Raw genomic sequence first — 19,705 nt, 5'->3', positions numbered from 1 at the left:
TGATGCATTGCTTCTTCTCTCTACTCTGAAATGTGAGGAAACAGAGAAGGCATTTAGAAGGGGACTTTGCCAAAATTCTTCCATATTGGCACCTAGACAAAGGTTTTTTTTTTTTAACAGAAGGCTGAGAGACTTAGACACAATATAAATAAATTCCTATTGTTTCTTAGTCTCTCAGCCTTCTGTAAGCGCAACCGATCTTACCAAGACACCAGGCTAGAGTTGCAACTTTGGATATTTCACATATTGAATAGCTATCTTAGAAGCAAAGTTCTGTTTATCCTTCAGAACTTAAAATGTCATCTTCTCTTTGATATTATTCTTCCAACTCCTTCAGATAAAATATATAATAGGAATAAAATGGTTATCATTTCAGCATTGTTAAAAGATACAGCTGAAGAATATTTGACAGTAATTTTAATGTTGTATGGCTCAAGACAGCTATAAATGATGTGTACTCTCAATATAAAAGTTTAACCTAAGAAATTGAGATTTAAATTTGTACACCTTATGGTTTAATGAAATATCTGAACATTTGATATTTACAAACTAGTTTCCTAGCAAGTATATGCTATACTAAGAATTTCACTGATAAAAATACCATGTAATTTTAAATGTTCATTTTTATTAACTTTTGATTCCAGCAGTACCTAATAAAAATCCATTTTTTCATTTGCAGAATGGACTTTCATTTCAACAGAGTGTGGTTTAAAAAATATGATAAAAATAGGGGAGTGGGAAGGGGAAGATTGATAACTTAATTAATTTTCTACTGCCCCCAAACATGATACCATCTTAAGGTGTGTTGTGTATTTCTGAGTGGCTGTCTCTGTGAAATATGAAGGAATTAATTTAATTCTTTCTCCAAAGCCAGCTGTTTTTATCTCAGAGAGAGAATGTATCAAATACACTTAAAAAATGCTTCAGCAGGTTATAATCAGCAAAGTTTTACCATAGTCCCACTTCATATAATTATTGATGTAAATGACAGTGTTCCTATCTTTAGCCCATGGAAAAAATATGTAACTTTTAAAAAACTTTATTATAAAATTGGGGCTGGAGCAATAGTACAGTGGGTACGGCATTTGCCTTGCACGCAGCCAACCCGGGTTCAATTCCCAGCATCCCATATGGTCCCCTGAGCACTGCCAGGGGTAATTCCTGAATACAGAGCCAGGAGTGACCCCTGTGCTTCGCTGGGTGTGACCCAAAAAGAAAAAAAAAACCTTTATTACAAAATGAACTGAATTATAACTGTGTATTAGCTGTTCATTTAAAAAAAACACTGTAAATAAAAACATTTGTTTTTAAAAGTAAAATTTGTTTAAATCTAGACCTATGTTGTCACATCTTGAGTTTGTGAAAGTGGAATGAGTAGTTAAAAGCATTTTACTACTCTTCTAAACAAAGGGAAAAAATAATGAAGAAGGATTCTGGGAAAAACATATCCTAATATCAATGAAGTCCGTATACTTTATTATCTGTTGCTCAATGGTCTTGTCTCCTGGCTTGTTCAACTCCATAAGAATTGGCAGTAAATATTTCAGAGGTAAATATATCTTACCATGGATAGAATTATTTATTTGAAATGGTCATATGTATATCTTAAATGTACTTTTTTTTATCATATTGCTATTCTCTTTTGTTTGAGAGAAGAATATTGATAAGAAAATTGAATTAATCAAAGAAAGTATTTCCCCCCAGGGAAAAAAATTTTATCCCTAAGGCCACAGTTATTATGAAAATGAATAAAATATCCCAATCTGTGAATTGTGAGAGTTTAAAGTTCATAAGAGTAGAAACAGGAGAACTCAGGTTGACTTTGAAAATAGAACCAGGGAGCCAGGTAACCAAGATTATTAGGACACAATTTTTTTTATATCAAGCAAATAAATACCTAAAACTCCACACTTTCCTGAGATTACCACTGATGATTATTCCTTAGTCAAGTTAGGTTAGAAAGGATTGGAAAATCTGAGTAAACACTGAGTATTCAAGTTAAATGTAGTGAATAAAATAAGTAGGTTGTCTCATGAGTGAAAGCAAGTAAGAGCCTGTAATGTCTGAGCTCTGTTACTATATGTCAATAAGCATGGCTCAGAATGTTCTTCATAAGCATTTGCACATATACACATATATTTTTACACATGAACTTTCTGTGATAAAACAGTGATTTCCATATAGAATAACAGAGTGGGAGACTAACACCCAAGAATTGTAGAAATACGTACCAGGAGGTTGACTCCATGGCTTGGAGGCTGGCCTCACATTCTCGGGAAAGGGCAACTCAGAGAAGGGATCACCAACTATAATGTAGTCGAAGGCCATATGGGGGAAGGGAGTTGCGGGCTGAATGAGGGCTAGAGACTGAGCACAATGGCCACTCAACACCTTTATTGCAAACCACAACAGCTAATTAGAGAGAGAGAACAGAAGGGAATGCCCTGCCACAGTGGCAGGGTGGGGTGGGGGGAGATGGGATCGGGGAGGGTGGGAGGGATGCTGGGTTTACTGGTGGTGGAGAATGGGCACTGGTGAAGGGATGGGTTCCCGAACTTTGTATGAGGAAAGCATAAGCACAAAAGTGTATAAATCTGTAAATGTGCCCTCAGGGTGATTCACGAATTAAAAATAAATTAATTAATAAAAAAAACAGTGATTTCCAATATTTTTGATATATCAACTTTCATAGAATAGTTAGATTTTTGGTAGGCAACATTTTAAGAAAGAGCCTTGAAATTTGGAACCAGATTTTATATCATGATAACAAGAAGTAGCAGCTGAGTATATATTTTTTGATATTCTCAATGCTAGGAAATTGTGACCTCTCAGCATTATTTGGCCCTATTTGCTTGGTCTAATAAAGTAGTTAAGCCCATGTTAACTTACCTTTAGTGTTGAATAACTGAAAGAAAATAATCATTAGTCTCTATCCAAAGATCAGGCAATTAAACACAGGTATATTCTGCTGTGCTGCTTTAGGGATTTTTCCTTTGCACAGATAAAGTGTGTCTGACACCCTTGCACACAAGGCCAATAAACAACATACAACTTAACAGCTCTCTGAAGCTGTGTCACATGAGCTCTTGTAAAAGCTGTGCATTTTCCATTCTGCTGGATGTTGTTTCTCTTGTCCTTCACCCTCTCACAATTGTCCAGCCAAACACAGTTAATCAATCCAAGGGAATCTATGTCCAGGTTTGAGCACCAAGAAAGATTTGATACTTATTCAAAGATTATGAGAAGCTATTGCCATTTCTGGGATACCATCAATTTCTATTCAGATATTTCTAGAGAGCACACAAATGTGTTATTCTTTCATTTCTCCCAGAGCAATGCTTCTCAAGCTTTAACATGCATATGAAGTATATGGTGAAATAGACTGGAGTGGGAGGGGCAATATACTGAGACATTGGTAAAACGATTCTTGGTGGCTGTGGTGGTGGAACATTGCATGACTGAAGCTAAATTATTAACAGTATCATAGCACTGTAGCACTGTCATAGCACTGTCGTCCCATTGTTCATTGAATTGCTCGAACGGGCACCAGTAACATCTCCATTGTGAGACTTGTTACTGTTTTTGGCATATCGAATATGCCACAGGTGGCTTGCCAGGCTCTACTGTGTGGGCAGGATACTCTCAGAAGTTTGCCAGGCTCTCTGAGAGGGGTGGAGGAATTGAACCGGGTCAGCCACATGAAAGAAAAATGCCCTACAAATATTAAAATCATGATGCCAGTACACATCGATAGTACAGTAGGTAGGCATTTGCCTTGAACATGGCCAATCCAGGTTTGATCCTTGGCATCCCATATGGTCCCCTGAGCACTTCGAGGAATAATTTCTGAGGACAGAACCAGGAGTAACCCATGAACATCTATGGGTGTGACCCCAAAAGAAAACAGAAATAATGGTGCCTAAATAAAATTTTCAAAAAAGAAAAAATATTATAACTATGTTTTATAAAGAAATGTAGACTATTTATTTTGTAAGCAATAGAGTATTTAAAAAATTCAGAGGTAGATTTCCTCCTTCCACCCACAACTTAACTCTTTTAGGAATTATTTTGATACTCTTATAATGGTAAGTGATACAGATATATCTGAGTTGTAGGATTCACTAGTGGAAAAGACTTGTTTTCCTAGCTTTGTCACAAAACTCAAGATTGTTCAAAGTGTGAGGAAGTAGTGGTCTCTTACAAAATTTCTACCTGCTTATCCTCACGACTTAATAAATCTTATTTTATTTTATTTTTGCTTTTTGGGTCACACCTGGCAATCCAAACTAGCACAAGGGTTACTCCTGGCTCTGCACTCAGGAATCACCCCTGGCGGTGCTCAGGGGACCATATGGGATGCTGGGAATCAAACCCGGGTCAGCCGAGTGCAAGGCAAACGCCCTACCTGCTGTGCTATTGCTCCAGCCCCAGTAAATCTTTAAAATAATAAATAAGGAGAAGAGGCCAGGCAGTCTGGTGAGCAACGCGGCTGGAGAAATGCTCCGGACCCGAATCCGGGCCAACAACACCAGGGATCCAGACGGAGGAGGTACAGCTGGTACACCTTCTCCGGAGGGAACCCTGGAGACACTGAGCAGCAACTAACACGGCTCCAGGTTGCGGGACTGGAACACATCTGAGCCGACCTTTTCTAAAAACTGAAAGTATACAATCTTTTAATGACAAACCAATTATCAAATGCTTCCTTAGTAGGGCTGTCTTCCCTGGGGGGAAACTCCAACAACAATAATGAGTTTTGTTTTGCAATATGGAATGTAATCAAGGTAGAGAGAAAATGAAGTGAAATTCATCAGTCATACAGTTGAGGGGGGGTGGTGGCGGGGGGTATGCTGGGGATTTTGGTGGTGGAATATGGGCACTGGTGAAGGGATGGTGTTTGAATATTGTATAACTGAGACATAAACCTGAAAACTTTGTAACTTTCCACATGGTGATATAATAAAAATTTTTAAAAAAAGAAAAAATAAATAAATAAATAATTCTGTACCAAAATATGGGTAAAATTTTGATAATAACTTATTGGGAGGTTTAGTTTAGTTATATTACAAACTAACAAAAATACAGTTTCCAATTCAAAGGCATTTTAACCAGCTATTTGGAAAAAGAGTGAACAAATCAAGTTGAAATGGGGAACTGCATGTTGATGTATGGAAAGTAAATTTTGATGGCAAACAGATGTGTGAGATGTTGATTTCAAATGTAAACACAACTTCAGGAACCTCCTTGTTTGTGTCATGTTTCTTGGCCTGTATCTGGCATACCATAGCATTAAAGAAGTTAGAGAAATCAATTAAAACGTTGCAAATATGGAACATATGCACATACCGAGATAAAACTGGAAAAAGGAAAAAGAAAGATTTATGTAAGTTGGCATAATATATGAAAGTCATGTGAATGCAAACTGATCCAATTAGAATCTATAAAAGAACTTTTGAAAAGGCTTGAACATAGATTGATAGATAGGTAAGTGAGTATATACTGAGAAGTCTTTATTCCTCTGGCATATTTTATAATACTTGGGATGATTTTCCACATCAATTTCAAAACACTTTTTGATATGGTTTAAATAAGATTTTACGTGTGTATCTTACTCCATTAACTGTTTTTCTTTCTGACCCTCTAGTTATTTGGGGCTGTATACGTGAATAAATTACTCTATAAAGTCCTCAGTTAAAAAATATTTTTTGCTATTTCATCTACAAGAAGCCTTTCATTTACCTTTTGGGCTCTCCTTCGATCAGTTCTGATTCAAGTCACTTTCTCAAGCTTTCAAGCTTCCTAAGAGTAGGTATTATCTTTGCCACTTAAAATAATGACATTTCAACTGTGTTCAGCTTTAGATTTACTCTTTATTAAATGCAACATCAAATGTACTTACATCTAAAATGCAAAGTATTGGGTTACTTAATATCAGCTGCATGATTTTCTTTAAAAATTATCAACCTCCTTTAACACAACACTATTCATTATTGCCTACAAGGCTTATTTGTGACTTTGAAAAGAAACAATATAATGACTTGCAAAATACACCAAGAAAAACCTTGTTATGAAGATATTCTGTCATTATCAGCACTTATCTTATAAAGCATGACTTCATAAGTAGTCTCATAACAAGCCTTTTCTTTATAGAAAAAAATGGTGAATTCTTTACAGTACACCAAGAAAAGACTTCTTATGAGGTTACTAATAAAGACATGCTTTATAAGATAAGTGCTGATAATGACAGAATATCATACCTTCTTCTAGGTTTGTGTTACACATTTTATTTATGAGGAAAGGAAGATAAATAATTTAGAAAATATTGATTCTAAACAGTGAAAAAATAGAGAGCTGACTGCTTGATTAGGAAATATAGTGAAATTAGTCGGAGAGAGAGGGATGGACTCATATGTGGGGTATGAAGAAACTTCCTAGGGGAATATCAAATGCCCAATGGCATAAAAGCAAAGAACTGGAGAACTGGTCTTCAGTAGGAAGTTTAACAAAGAGGCAGGCTGGGGGATGGGAGGGAAACTGAGGACATTGCTTCAGTTATGTCCTGGGTAGTAGACGCTGGTGAAGGGATTGGTGTTGGAACAATATTCACCTAAAACTCAGTCATAAATATTTCTAATTTTGTTACTTGCAGTGACTCAATATAAAAAGGAAAGGAAAAAATGAAATGGGTATTTTAAACTCAATTTCTATTACAAACGTAGCATTTTCAAATCACTGGTATTTACTAGCCTAAGTAGTATCTTTATTTGCCTCCATAAACTTAAAATTATTTTCTCTTGTGAAACATACCTTATTTCCTGTGAAACGTTTTGTTATTTTTTTCATTTCTCAGTAGAACACTTGGACTTTCTTCTTTAAGGTATGCATCTTCCTTTATAAAAAAATGTATATTAATTACTCTATTTTCTGAAGTTTCACAAGATCTAGAAACTTTTAGTTAACATTTGCCCTGTTAACTGGTACTTTAAAAAATCTTTCTACTTCACAGTCAGGAGCTTCTTGGATTCCTCACACTCCTGTTTAGCAGTGCCAAAACTTCTAGAGGAACTAAACTAATCTTTATGTAAATAGAAATATGCCCCACAGTGCTCTGCAGCTGTTATTAAAATGAAAATACCAACTTTTCCACTTTATTCTGCTTGCACCCAACTAAGCAGCATCTGCAGCTAACCTCTTTTACCTACAAAGAATTTTACATGATTTACTTAATTTTAATAAAAACAAAAATTCTGTTTATCTTTTAAAGAACTTTAAGATATTAGTAGGATCAGGTTTTAAGAAATCACTTTGCTCTTATATTTGTGAGAAATGCTTCCAAGTTTAAGTACATTTACTGTTATGCGGTGTGATCTCAGTTGGTTATTGCTGATGTTTTAGGCATGTTATTGATAGATATAATCAATTCTAGTCTATGAAGACTTTTTGGGTTGTTACTTAGTGGTTCCCATGTTGAATATGAAGAGGTAAAAGTTCTGGGTTTTTATCCTGGGGACTATTAGTCACTAAGTGGAGAACTCCACGGTAGTAATAATCATCCAAAGTATGAAATAACAAAATTAAAATTCTGTTGTGAATGGAAAGTTGCATGTTACAGATGAAGACTTAAAGTGATGTATCTGAAACATATATAGTATGGTATACCAGTTTTATTCAATTTAAAATTATGAAATTCGTTTTTCATTTTCAATTACAGCTGTTTTAAAGTCATAGAAAGTTCATATAGGTTAAGAGTAAAAGTTCAAAGAAAAAAGTCCAGTAATCAGTTATGTAAAGTTTCAAACTCTACAACATTTGTGTGTGTGTGTCAGTGTTTTAAATTTCAAACTATGTACATAACTTTACTTCAAGCACCTGAATGTCAGCTTAAATAAATTACTTCACAGTTAAAAAGATTAGTATAAAAATGAATATGACTCAGAGTTGGGAGTGGGAAGTGTGAGAGCAATAGTTTGAAGGCAAGGAATGAGTCTATTAAAACATCTTACATAACCACAATAAAAATTATAGGGCTATATAAATGTTATCTTTATGGCTATTGTTAATATATGTAGAATGTTATATTAGAATTTATATCAGAATTATACTTATATAAATGTGTCTGAGTAACATGCACATTCAAGCAAGAAAACTTTAAAAAAATATTTAATTATGACTTATGTTGCGTGTTTATAATAGATTTAATGCTTATGATTTTGATGAACACAGTTACCATACCTCACCATTACCAAGTAAGACTCTCCACCAATGTCTTGGTGCTATCTCTACCTCTTCATTTCTTTCTTTAATTATTCACCTTGCTTTGTATTCTCAATTCTGTAATCCAGGACAGGGGGGTGTTATTTGGTATTATGCATTCATTTGTTTGTTTCTTTGTATGCCACCGATGAGTGAGATCATTTAATAAATTTTCTTTCTCCCTCTGATTAATTTCACAAGATGATGACTTCCTTTTCCACCCAAGTTTCAGAGATCTGCATGATTTTATTTTTTTGAATTCTGCCTGCTATTCCATTGTGTAAATACAACTTCTTTAACCATTTGTCATTGTACACTTATGTTAATTCCATATACTATTGCACTAAGTGCTGTAATAAATATAGTATGCCTATACAAATCTTTAAATTAGTGTTTTTGTGTTTTTGGTGGTAGATGCCAACAAATAAAATCATTGTATGATATGGAAGCTCTGCTCTTATATTTGTGAGAAATATCCATATTGTTTTCCAGAGGGTGAATGAGAGAATATTCTCACCAACAGTGAATGAGATTTCCTTTTTTGTCACATCTCTGACAATTATGGTTGTTTTCAGTCTTGTTGATATATGCCATTCTCATTCACATGAATTGCTTTCTTACTGTTATTTAAACTTTTGATAATGAAAAGCTTTTCATATGCTCACTGTTCAATAAAAGAGGACTCCAGGAAATGGAAAAAATATTCCAGATCATAGATTCAAGAATTAACATTGCCAAGAGAACAAAGTGCCTAAAGAATTATATAGATTCAATGTAAGTACATCAAAATTCTGATGACATTCTTTAAGGAATATGAATGAACTCTACTAAACTTTGTATGGAATCCAATAACTCTGAGAAAAAAAGATGGGAGTTACCACATTTTCAAACTTTCAGGTATATTGTAAAGCTATAGTAACCAAAATGGTATAGCACTAAAATAAAGATAGGCTCAGACTAATGGAATAGAATTGAGAATTCATAGATGAACCATCAGATTTATGGAAAGTCAATATATGACAAAGAAATGTTTCATAAAATAGATGAAGAAACCCTTTTCAGCAAACAGTGATGGAAAACTGGATAGCCATATGCAAAAATAATTAAAATAGAACAAAGTTAAACTGGGTTCAACTGGCATGCCAACAAAAAAGTTAATTTAAAGCTAATTTAAAACGTTGAGAATATCCTTTAATTTAAAAATAGATATTGAGGGGCCGGAGTTATAGTACAGTAGGTAGGGCATTTGCCTTGCACGTGGCTGACACAGGTTCAATCTCCAGCATCCCATATGGTCCCCCAATCACCGCCAGGAGTAATTCCTGAGTTAAACCCTGAGCATACATATTGAGAAAAACAGGTAATAGTCTCCTAGATAAGACTTAAGAGATATTTTCATTGATTTATTTTTATTGGCAAAGATAACAAGAAATAAGCAGGCAATTGTCTCCTAGATAAGACTTCAGAGATATTTTCATTGATTTAATTCTACTGGCAAAGATAGCACTGTATCACTATGGTCCCATTGTTCATTGATTTGCTTTAGCGGGAACCAGTAACGTCTTCATTGTGAGACTTGTTACTGTTTTTGGCATATCGAATACGCCATGGGTAGCTTGCCAGACTCTATCATGCGTGCGGGCTGGATACTCTTGGTAGCTTGCGGGGCTCTCCAAGGGGGATGAAGGAATCGAATCCCGGGTCAGCCATGTGCATTGCAAATGTTCTACCCGCTGTGCTATCATTCCAGTCCATTTGCAAAAATGACAAAAAAAACACCAAATAAGATTGTATCAGATTATAAAGATTTAGTATGGGAAAAGGAGTGAGTGCTAAAATAACATGTCATCTTGTTGAATATGAAAAAATATTTGTATATAATATATCACATAAAGAACTAATACTCAAAACATATAAAGAATTCATAATGCTAAGCAATAAAAACTCCTTATAAACCCATTAAAAATGGAGTAGAGAATGAACATACCCTTCCACAAAGAGAATAAACAGATGGCATATGAAAAAGAAATCCTTGAGACCGGAGTGAATACAACAGGTCTGGGCTTGCCTTGTGGGTTCAGTCCCTGCATCCCATATGTTCTTCTGAACCTGCCAGTGTTCAGTGATCCCTGAACACATAGGGAATAGATAGGTGTTTAATGTCTCCAAAATTATGGTATTTTCATATGAGGCAATAAAAAAGCAAATGCAATAACTTTCCCTAATATTATTTTCTGACCAGTCTTGTTTTCTAAAGCTCAGCTAGACAGAAGCAAAGTAAGAGGTACTGGACATGCATTCTCCCTCTTAACATATTTTATAGGTATAAAGAGAGAATCGCATATATCCTTTGTGAACTGCACCAGAGAATAAACTATAAATCCCATTTATTTTAGTTGGGGCTCTAGAGAAACAATCAATAGGGTCAGAATCCATGTGTATGCCTGTATGTTTGTTAATATTTATGTGTGTACATATATGTATAGATCTATATTGGCACATTTTTGTCTATCCAATCATATATGTATTCTATCATTCAGAGATTGACAGGTTGTAGGGGATTAGCTCACAGAGTTGTGGAGGCTGAAAGGTTGCAAGATCTGTAGCCATCAAATTGGACACTCAGAAAAGCCAGTGTATAGTTTTAGTCCAAATGCCAGCAAGTCAAGTCACTCTCAGAGCAAGTATTTGAGTTAAAGTTCAAAATCAGGCAGGGGAAAGGGTTCACTTTTTCTCGCAGGGGTATTGGTTTTATGTTTATTCACACTTTGAGCTGATTCTATGGGACTTAACACATTAAAGAACACAATCAGCTTTATACAGTCTATTTGATCCAAATATTAGTCTTATCCAAAAACATCTTCACAGACACATCCATAATAATATTTGAACAAATGTCTGGGCAACCTATAGCCCAATAAAACTGACATGTAAGATTAACCATCATTCAATCAAGAATTATAATTTCATAATTAATGTTTAGGCATATACCAGTACAGAACTTTGATGTTGACATTTATGAAGAGTTAAGGGAAAAAGTAGTGGACTGAGAAAATTAGAGGAAGAGAAGAAGGGCAGTAAAGAGAGCGGGAGAAAGAAGTAGAGTGGAGAAGTGAGGGGAGAAGGGAACGAATAGATATATTGAGAAGCCGAACACATTTACTCATAATGTAATGTGGGTGTAGATGGGCACTGTCAAAGACTGCTAATGCTGGCATGATCTGCATATTTAACTTCCTTTAGGCAGTGTGTCCCTGTAAAATGGCTCACATTTGAAATTAATGGAAATGTTTTAAAAGTTGGACTGTGGATATGATTTTAGAACTCGATAAACTTTTTAGAAATTATTTAAGTATACATTTAAATGGGTGACTGTTATATAATGAAATTATTAAATTCTTCCTATTAATTTTCTTACTGATCTTGACAAAGTATTTGAGTTAATCTGCTAAGCTAACCTTTTGACTTCATCTCTTACTAAAAAGTCAGTTTTAATTAAAAGAAATAACCTGTTTATTCTTGCTATGTAGCAGCCTACTCTTTTTTGAAGAATAACAAACATCATTTTAAGGTTAATAAGAAGATAGATTGTAAATTGAGATGTTTCTATATATGCCCTCACCCATATGGTTGTTTTTTATATTTATATTTATGTGCAGTATTTTTTATTATTAATATGATAATACTGGTACATTTTTAATTAATTGAGCCCATTTATGACATCTCGGTTCATTCTTTGTCTTATACATTTCATTGTTTTTAACAAATACAAGAAATATATCCACAATTGTACTTTCATATTGATTAATTATCACTGCCCTAAACTATTTGATTAATGTACATTTGTTCCTTCTCTGGGGTCCTGAAGGCACTGACCCTGGTCCTTTGGTAACCATTGTTCTTTGTACTTTCTTTATAATTTTGTTATTTTTCAGAATATCATGCTGTAATCATAGCATATATAGCCTTTTTAGATTACTTTTTTAGCAATATCCTTTCTTTGTCTAGGCTCTTCCATGTGTTGGCATGTCTAAATATCATTTATTTTTTATTAATTAATAGTGACCCCCTTTTTGTAAGTATCACACTTTGTTTTTATTCATATACCAATTATAAAATATTATAATGGATTTCATGTTTACCAAGTTACATAAAAATTTATGAGAGTTTTTTTTTGGTTTGGATATAAGTTTAAAGTTTTACTAAATTAAAATGTTCTGCTCCAAGTAGTTTATTAACTACAGATTAGGAGAATATACTTTTGAAATATTTTCCAATAAAACTAGTCCCCCTAAACAGATGGAGGACTTTTAAATCAGCAACTAAAAGATCAAGCTATCCAATTAGAACAACCAAAAAGCTAAACAGATTTCTACTAGTGAGCATATATATGTAAACCTATGAAAAAATTTTTAACAACATAAGTCATTAGGAAATTTTAAACTAAAAGTATGTTGAAATACTGTGACACACAAATTAAAGATGGCTAAAATCTAAACAAATGATAATGCCAAATAATGACAGAAGTGTCTTAACAGGAACTTTAATTTGTTTTCAGTTGGAATTCAAAGAGATAAGGTTTTAACAGGTTTGGAATACTAAGGATAGTCTTACAAAATGATTAAGCTATCCTGCTCCTTGGTATTAATTATTTCTATCCATGGATGCAACATTATGATTTAATGGATAGTCACTGTCACTGTCACTGTCATCCAGTTGTTCATCGATTTACTTGAGTGGGCACCAGTAATGTCTCCATTCGTCCCAGCCCTTAGATTTTAGCAGCCTCTCCTTACTCGTTTTTCCTAATGATTCGAGGCTCTTTACAGGGTCAAGGGAATGAGAACTGTTATTGTTAAGGGTTGCAAGGCGCAGCGGGGCGGCCATTGGGTGATGCACAGAACACGGCAGGATGGATGAGGATGTGCTGACCACTCTCAGGATCCTCATCATCAGTGAGAGTAGGGTGGGTAAGTCAAGCCACCACACTTCAGGCCACTTTTCCACATGCCAGGGCCAAGCCGCACGCATGAGTGAAGTCCCACAAAACCAGGTAATACGGAACTTTGTGACCTTGGACTCTAGGCTCAATGGGACCCAGAAACAGAGATTTTCTGCCTGCTTCCACCAATCTCTGGTGACCCAGGGGTTACACCCAGAAGACTCACCCTGCCAACACCAGATAAATTCTTCAACAGCCAACTTCCACTACTCAACTGTCCTCAAGCTCCAGGCTGCTTTCCGGAAGCAACACATCATAAATACTTCCTACCCATTTTCCATCATTACCGCACTATATTTGATGGGGTTCAAATATGGTGTGAACCATGGGAACACCTGTAAGGGTGATTAGAGGCTGCCCTAAAGGCCTCCATCCCTCTCAGAGAGCCCGGCAAGCTACGGAGAGCCTGGCAAACTACCCGTGGCATATTCAGTATGCCAAAAACAGTAACAACAATGGGCTTCAGGCCCCTGACACTAGAAGAGCCACCAATACAGCAGCCTTAAGAAGAATGAGCAAGGAGAAGCTGATAAAATCTCAGGGACGAACTAGACTGCAAAACAAAGAAGGACTAAAATGACTGTACTTTCAATGCATTATGCTGGCATCGGAAACATCCATTGAGGACCTGATGGTGCAAGCGCAAAAGATTAAGTATGATGTCAAAAGGTCTGACTGAGACAAGAAGGCATCGATCACATCATGCCATTTTCAACACTGGAAAAGAACTGTTTCTCGGAACAATGCAACAATAGAGGCATCGGTGGCATCGGTGTCCTTGTCAACACAAAATTGGCCATGAACATTCATTCTCATTCGCATGTCTAACCACCCAAATTGGATGATTATGCTTGAATAGATGTGACTTGTTGCCGGCATTTTGTATCTTTGTAGTCTATGCACCAACATCCAACTACGATGAAGAAATTAAGAAGTTCTACATGGAGCTGGAGAAGTTCTATAAGAAGACCACACATTCTATAAGGTTATTGTTGGTGATTTTAACACCAAGATAAGACCTAGAAGGTCACCCAAAGAACTCCACATCAGGACCTTCGGCCTAGCATGGAATGAACAGGGTGAGAGACTGTCTGAGTTCATCATGTTGACCAAGATCATTCATGGTAACTCGCAGTTCCAGATGGCTGAATCTAAACGCTGGACATGGGAGTCTCCCAGTGAACAGTTCCACAATGAAATTGACCACATCATATTCAATCAGTGTTTTTGCCAGACCGATGTCGCTGTTGTGCCAAAATTCCAAACTGTATCAGACCACCATCTCCTTCATGTGAAATTCTACTTCATGGAATGGGGAAAAACCTGCAGTTTAAGAAGAGAACTCCCAGAACAACCACCAACTGGGAGATCTTTGGCACTACTGCAGCAATATGGGAAGATGCTGTCATTGACAGCATTGATGAGGAATGCGATTGACTGGTTCAGTACATCCATGATTGTGCGAGGAACACTGAAAGAAAGCCACAAAAAGTCACCTGTCTTCGGAAAGACACCTTTCAAGCTCATTCACCAATGTAGCCTGGTGCAAGCCTCAGGCAACCACAAGCTATTGTCTGAGCTTGCAAAGCTGTGCAGAGAAGTGATAAAGGAAGACCTCAATGAGAGAAGAGCAGCAGTGTTGGTCGATGCAGCAGAAACCGGGAAAAGTATTCCCAACACTCGCCTGTCCTTCGCCAACTACAAGACCAAGATGACTGCCCTCCGACGATCTGATGGATCTATCATATCTTCCAAAAGGGCATTGGAAAAGATTATCCATGACTTCTACTCGAATCTCTTTGATAGCCACCCCACATACCAAATTCTGCAGGATGGATATGTCGTTCCCAGCATTCTCCCTTCCGAAATCCAACACGTCATTTCGTCAGTAAAGACATATACAGCACCTGGTCGAGAGAAGGTCAGACCCGAACACCTGAAGAATCTGCCATCAGTACTCATTAATACACTGGCTCGGCTCTTCACGTGCTACCTGTCTGAATGCAAGGTTCCATCTCAATGGAAAACCAGCAGGACTGTCCTGTGGTACAAGAAGGGAGACATCCATAATATCAGCAACTATCGCCCGATCTGTCTGTTGTCCTTCGTCTACAAATTGTTCACTGAGTCATCCTGAATAGGATTGGCAGGACACTAGATGAAGGACAACTATGCAACCAAGCCAGGTTCCGAAAAGGATTCAGCACGGTTGACCATACCCACATGGTGACAAGCTTATTGAAATTTCTCAAGAGTTCAAGATGCTGCTCTGTCTAACGTTCATTGATTTTAAAAAGGCCTTTGATTCTGTTGAGACTGAAGCAGTCATCAACCCTGTAGCCAAACAGGGTGTTCAAACTCAATACATCAGGATCATCTGTGAGCTGTAGTATGGATTCACCAACCAGGATCTCACCATTCTACAAAGTGATCATGGACGTAAAGAGAGGGGTTCGGCTGGGTGACACCATTTCACTGAAACTCTTCAATGCCACTCTCGAGAACATCATGCGATGACTGGAATGGGAAGGAATGGAAGTGAAGACAGACAGTTGGCAACTACACCACCTCTGCTTCGCTGATGACATAATACCAAACATTTGGTTCTCGTAATACCAAACATCAACCAAGTGGCACGAATGCTGGCCAACTTTGACTGAGTGTGGAAAGGTTGGACTGCAGTTGAATCTCACTAAGACAATGTTCATAAGAAATGAACTAGTTCCTGATGTTCTATTTGCCCTCAACAGAACAAACATCTCCGAATGCACTGAATGCAACAGTTATGTGCACCTAGGTCGAGAACTCAACATGACAAAGGACTTGGCACCTGAACTTTACAGGAGGAAGAGAGCAGCATGGAATGCCTTCAAGAGTGTCAAAGAAGTGGTTAAGAGGATGAAGAACCTCAGGCTCCAGGCACATCTTTTCAACTCCACCATTCTTCCTGCACTAACATATGCCTCAGAGACCTAGGCCCTATGCAAACAGGATGAGAACGCTATTTGGTTATCCCAAAGAGGAATCAAAAGCGCTATGCTTGGAGTATCATGTTTCACTCAAGTGAGAGAAGGAATCTGAAGTTCCAACCTCCATTATCGATCAAGAATTAGGGATGTTGTCTCATTTGCCAAGGCATCGATAATCAGATGATCCTGACACATAATTTGATTTAGAGATGACTGCTGGACTAGAACCAATACCCACGGGATTCCACGGGATGTCAAAAGACCACATGGCCACCCACCTATGAGATGGTCAGACTTCTTCGTCAAAACCCTGAATGAATGGTTTGAGGCTCTTCGTGTTCCGGGAGCGAGCAGATGCCATTAGGCTACACTAGCATGTTACAGGGATGAATGGTGAAGTTTCTGGTGCCCGATCGAACAGCTCGAGGATGACAAATGATACTCGTTTTTCTTAATGATTTGAGGGTCTTTTCTGGGTCAGGGGAATGAAACCTGTTATTGTTATTCTATTTGGCATATAGAATATGCCATGGGGAGCTTGCCAAGCTCTTCCATGGGGATGGGATACTCTCAGTAGTTGCTGGGCTCTCTAAGAGGCATATGTATGTATATATATGTATATATATATATATATTTCCCTTTATGATGGTCTGTTGTGACCGTGAGGTTAGGCCCGGCCTGAACATATGGAATGCAGCCTGGAGTGTGGCTGTGGTGGGGTCATGGATGTCGGCTGCCAGGGCTGGGTTCCTATAGTATCACTGTATCACTGTCACCTCGTTGTTTGTTGATTTATTCTGGTGGGCACCCGTAACGTCTCTATTGCACTCAGCCCTGAGATTTTAGCAGCCTCTCCTTACTCCTCTTTCCCAATGATTGGATGCTCTTTCAGGGTCAGGGGAAGGAGACCTATTGTTACTGTTTTTGGCATATCGAATACACCACAGGTTGCTTTCCAGGCTGTGCCGTGCAGGCAGGATACGCTCGATAGCTTGCCAGGCTCTCCAAGAGATATGTATATATCTTTTACTGTATTTGGAATATGAATATACCATGGGAAGTTTGACAGGCTTCCCCATGAGGGCAATAGATTCTTTTAGTTTGTCAGGTTCTCCTAGAGGGAGAACTAGGCTGTTAGATGTCACATGACTCTGCTTCTGGGAGCTTAGTTTTATAGTCTCTGGATGTTGGCCATTGATGGGATTACACAGTGCCCCTCGAGGACAGTTTCTGGGTGTGACTGCCTAGCCACTGGAAAATGGGGGATCTGGGTGGAAGAGGCCCAGTCCCAATCTGAGTAGCCTTAGTGATCTTGGCCCCGGGTCTCACACACCTAGGTTCCTCTACCGGTCCCTTCATGCATGAGGCCCATCCGAACATGTGGAGAGTGGCCTTGAGCATGGCTGTGGATGGGTTCCGGAGGTCTTCAACTTCCCTATAGTATAATGGATAGTATTCTTTCGAATATCATTGGCAGTAAACTAGGTTTTTAAAGTCTATGTTTAAAAAGTAGGTGTTTTCTTGCATATGCTAATTAAAAGTTTTGTGTTGGTGAATATTAATTGAAGTATATGACTCATATAATATTTCTATGAGTCATATCCTGAGGGCCCCTTGGAATAGGACTTTGTAGAAAAGCTTGAGCGATTTTAACCTCTATATGCTAGTGGACCCTGGCTGGCAGAAGACCTTCCTTCCTGACTCCTCCATTATAAAACAAATTGGTACATTTAGTTATGAGGGATAGGTAATTATATGAATAATCTATCAAAATATTTCATTATCTTCTCACACCCTCTCTCCCCCACCCCCATCCTATCACACCATTCATATTATGCTCTCTGTTTCTTCTATCAACATTTTCTGGTGTTGTTTTTGGTTTGACAGCATATTATCAGATCCTTTAGTGTCAGTGGGAAATATGAAGGTGAGCTTAGTCATGAAAACGGAAATTTGCCACTCATATATGAGGTGCTTTTTTTATTTGTTAATCTAGACTAGTCATTATTCACATTTTATAATGGCCCTACCACCCAGGTTAAGAAAAAATGCCTCCATATATTTATCTTGCACTATTGGGTAAGGGTATTCTAAACAATTGCAGTTTAGCAGATTTTTCATTTATACACCAGTCGGGGATCTTGTAACTCAAAGCCAACATTTCTGAGTCTGTTATTGGGGTCTTTCTATTTATTTCTCATTGGGACCATCTTCGCTCACTAATCTACATGGTATAGGCCCAAATATACTATTCACAATTAATTTTATTTCTTCTTGCTTATTTCTTTTAGTATTTCATTGTATCAATAATGTACTTCTTGCCTTCCATTTTATTATGGATTTTTCTTTTTTTTAATTTCATCTCTTTGGATATTTCAATGAAACTTTGTTAATCTAGGATAAATGAATGACTAAACTAATTTTATTTTCTTGAAACAGAATTCAAATATAGAATACTTTTGCCAATTAACTACTAAATGTGTTATAAATTGTATTGCAGGCATTTTTATTGAAAATTGATTAATATGATAATGGTCATTCTTTTAATATCTATTTTTTTATTTAAACAGGAATGTGGCAAATCGATAGAGCATGTGCTGTACATATGACTTAATGTACAGGATTAAGTTTGATCTCTGGCATTTCCTTTTCCTTTTTAATGACCACTACCACCACAATTACAGAATTATATCATTAATTTAAAGGCAACACGAGGGGCTGGAGCGATAGCACAGTGGGTAGGGCATTTGCCTTGCATGCGGCTGACCTGGATTCAATTCCCAGCATCCCATATGGTCCCCCGAGCACCACAGGAGTAATTCTAGGGAGTGTATGAGCCAGAAGTAACCCCTGTGCATTGACAAGTGTGACCCAAAATAAAATAAAATAAAGGAAACGAAGTTCTCTATGCGTATTATCTATAATTTCTAGACAATATTATGACTCAAATTAATATTTTTAGATAATTCTTTCTCTTATCTAGAATGTTTTATATCACACATAATGTGCATATATACATACTCAAATATACACAAACATACATGATCAGTGGCAAATCAAACACTAACAAATAGTTTTTAAGATCTGTTGTGCTAATATTAGAAAGACCAACTGACAATAAGAAGCTTAGCATTATTTTTAGCTGTTAGAGCCAGTGGATATCGACATAATTGGAATGTAGAGAGACCCTCAATCTTTGACAGGGTTTAATTAGTTAAATCCTTATTTTCTGCATTGCAGGGTGCTTCTTCATGTACAGGATGCAACTGATATCCTCTAGAATAGAAAGAAAAATTTGGCTATCTGATGTCTATGACCTAATCATAGAATTATTTTAATTCTAAATAATTAAAATTTAAAATAACTTCAACTTAAAATTACCATTTTTATTTTAGCATAGATAATTTCTTGTTATTATTTTAATTCTGTGTATTATTTAATGCTAAATTTATTCATGATTTTGTTTTTATAGCCACAAGAT

Source organism: Sorex araneus, chromosome 1, assembly GCF_027595985.1.
Source record: "Sorex araneus isolate mSorAra2 chromosome 1, mSorAra2.pri, whole genome shotgun sequence".
Taxonomy (NCBI): domain Eukaryota; kingdom Metazoa; phylum Chordata; class Mammalia; order Eulipotyphla; family Soricidae; genus Sorex; species Sorex araneus.
This window is presented reverse-complemented; position numbering follows the sequence as displayed.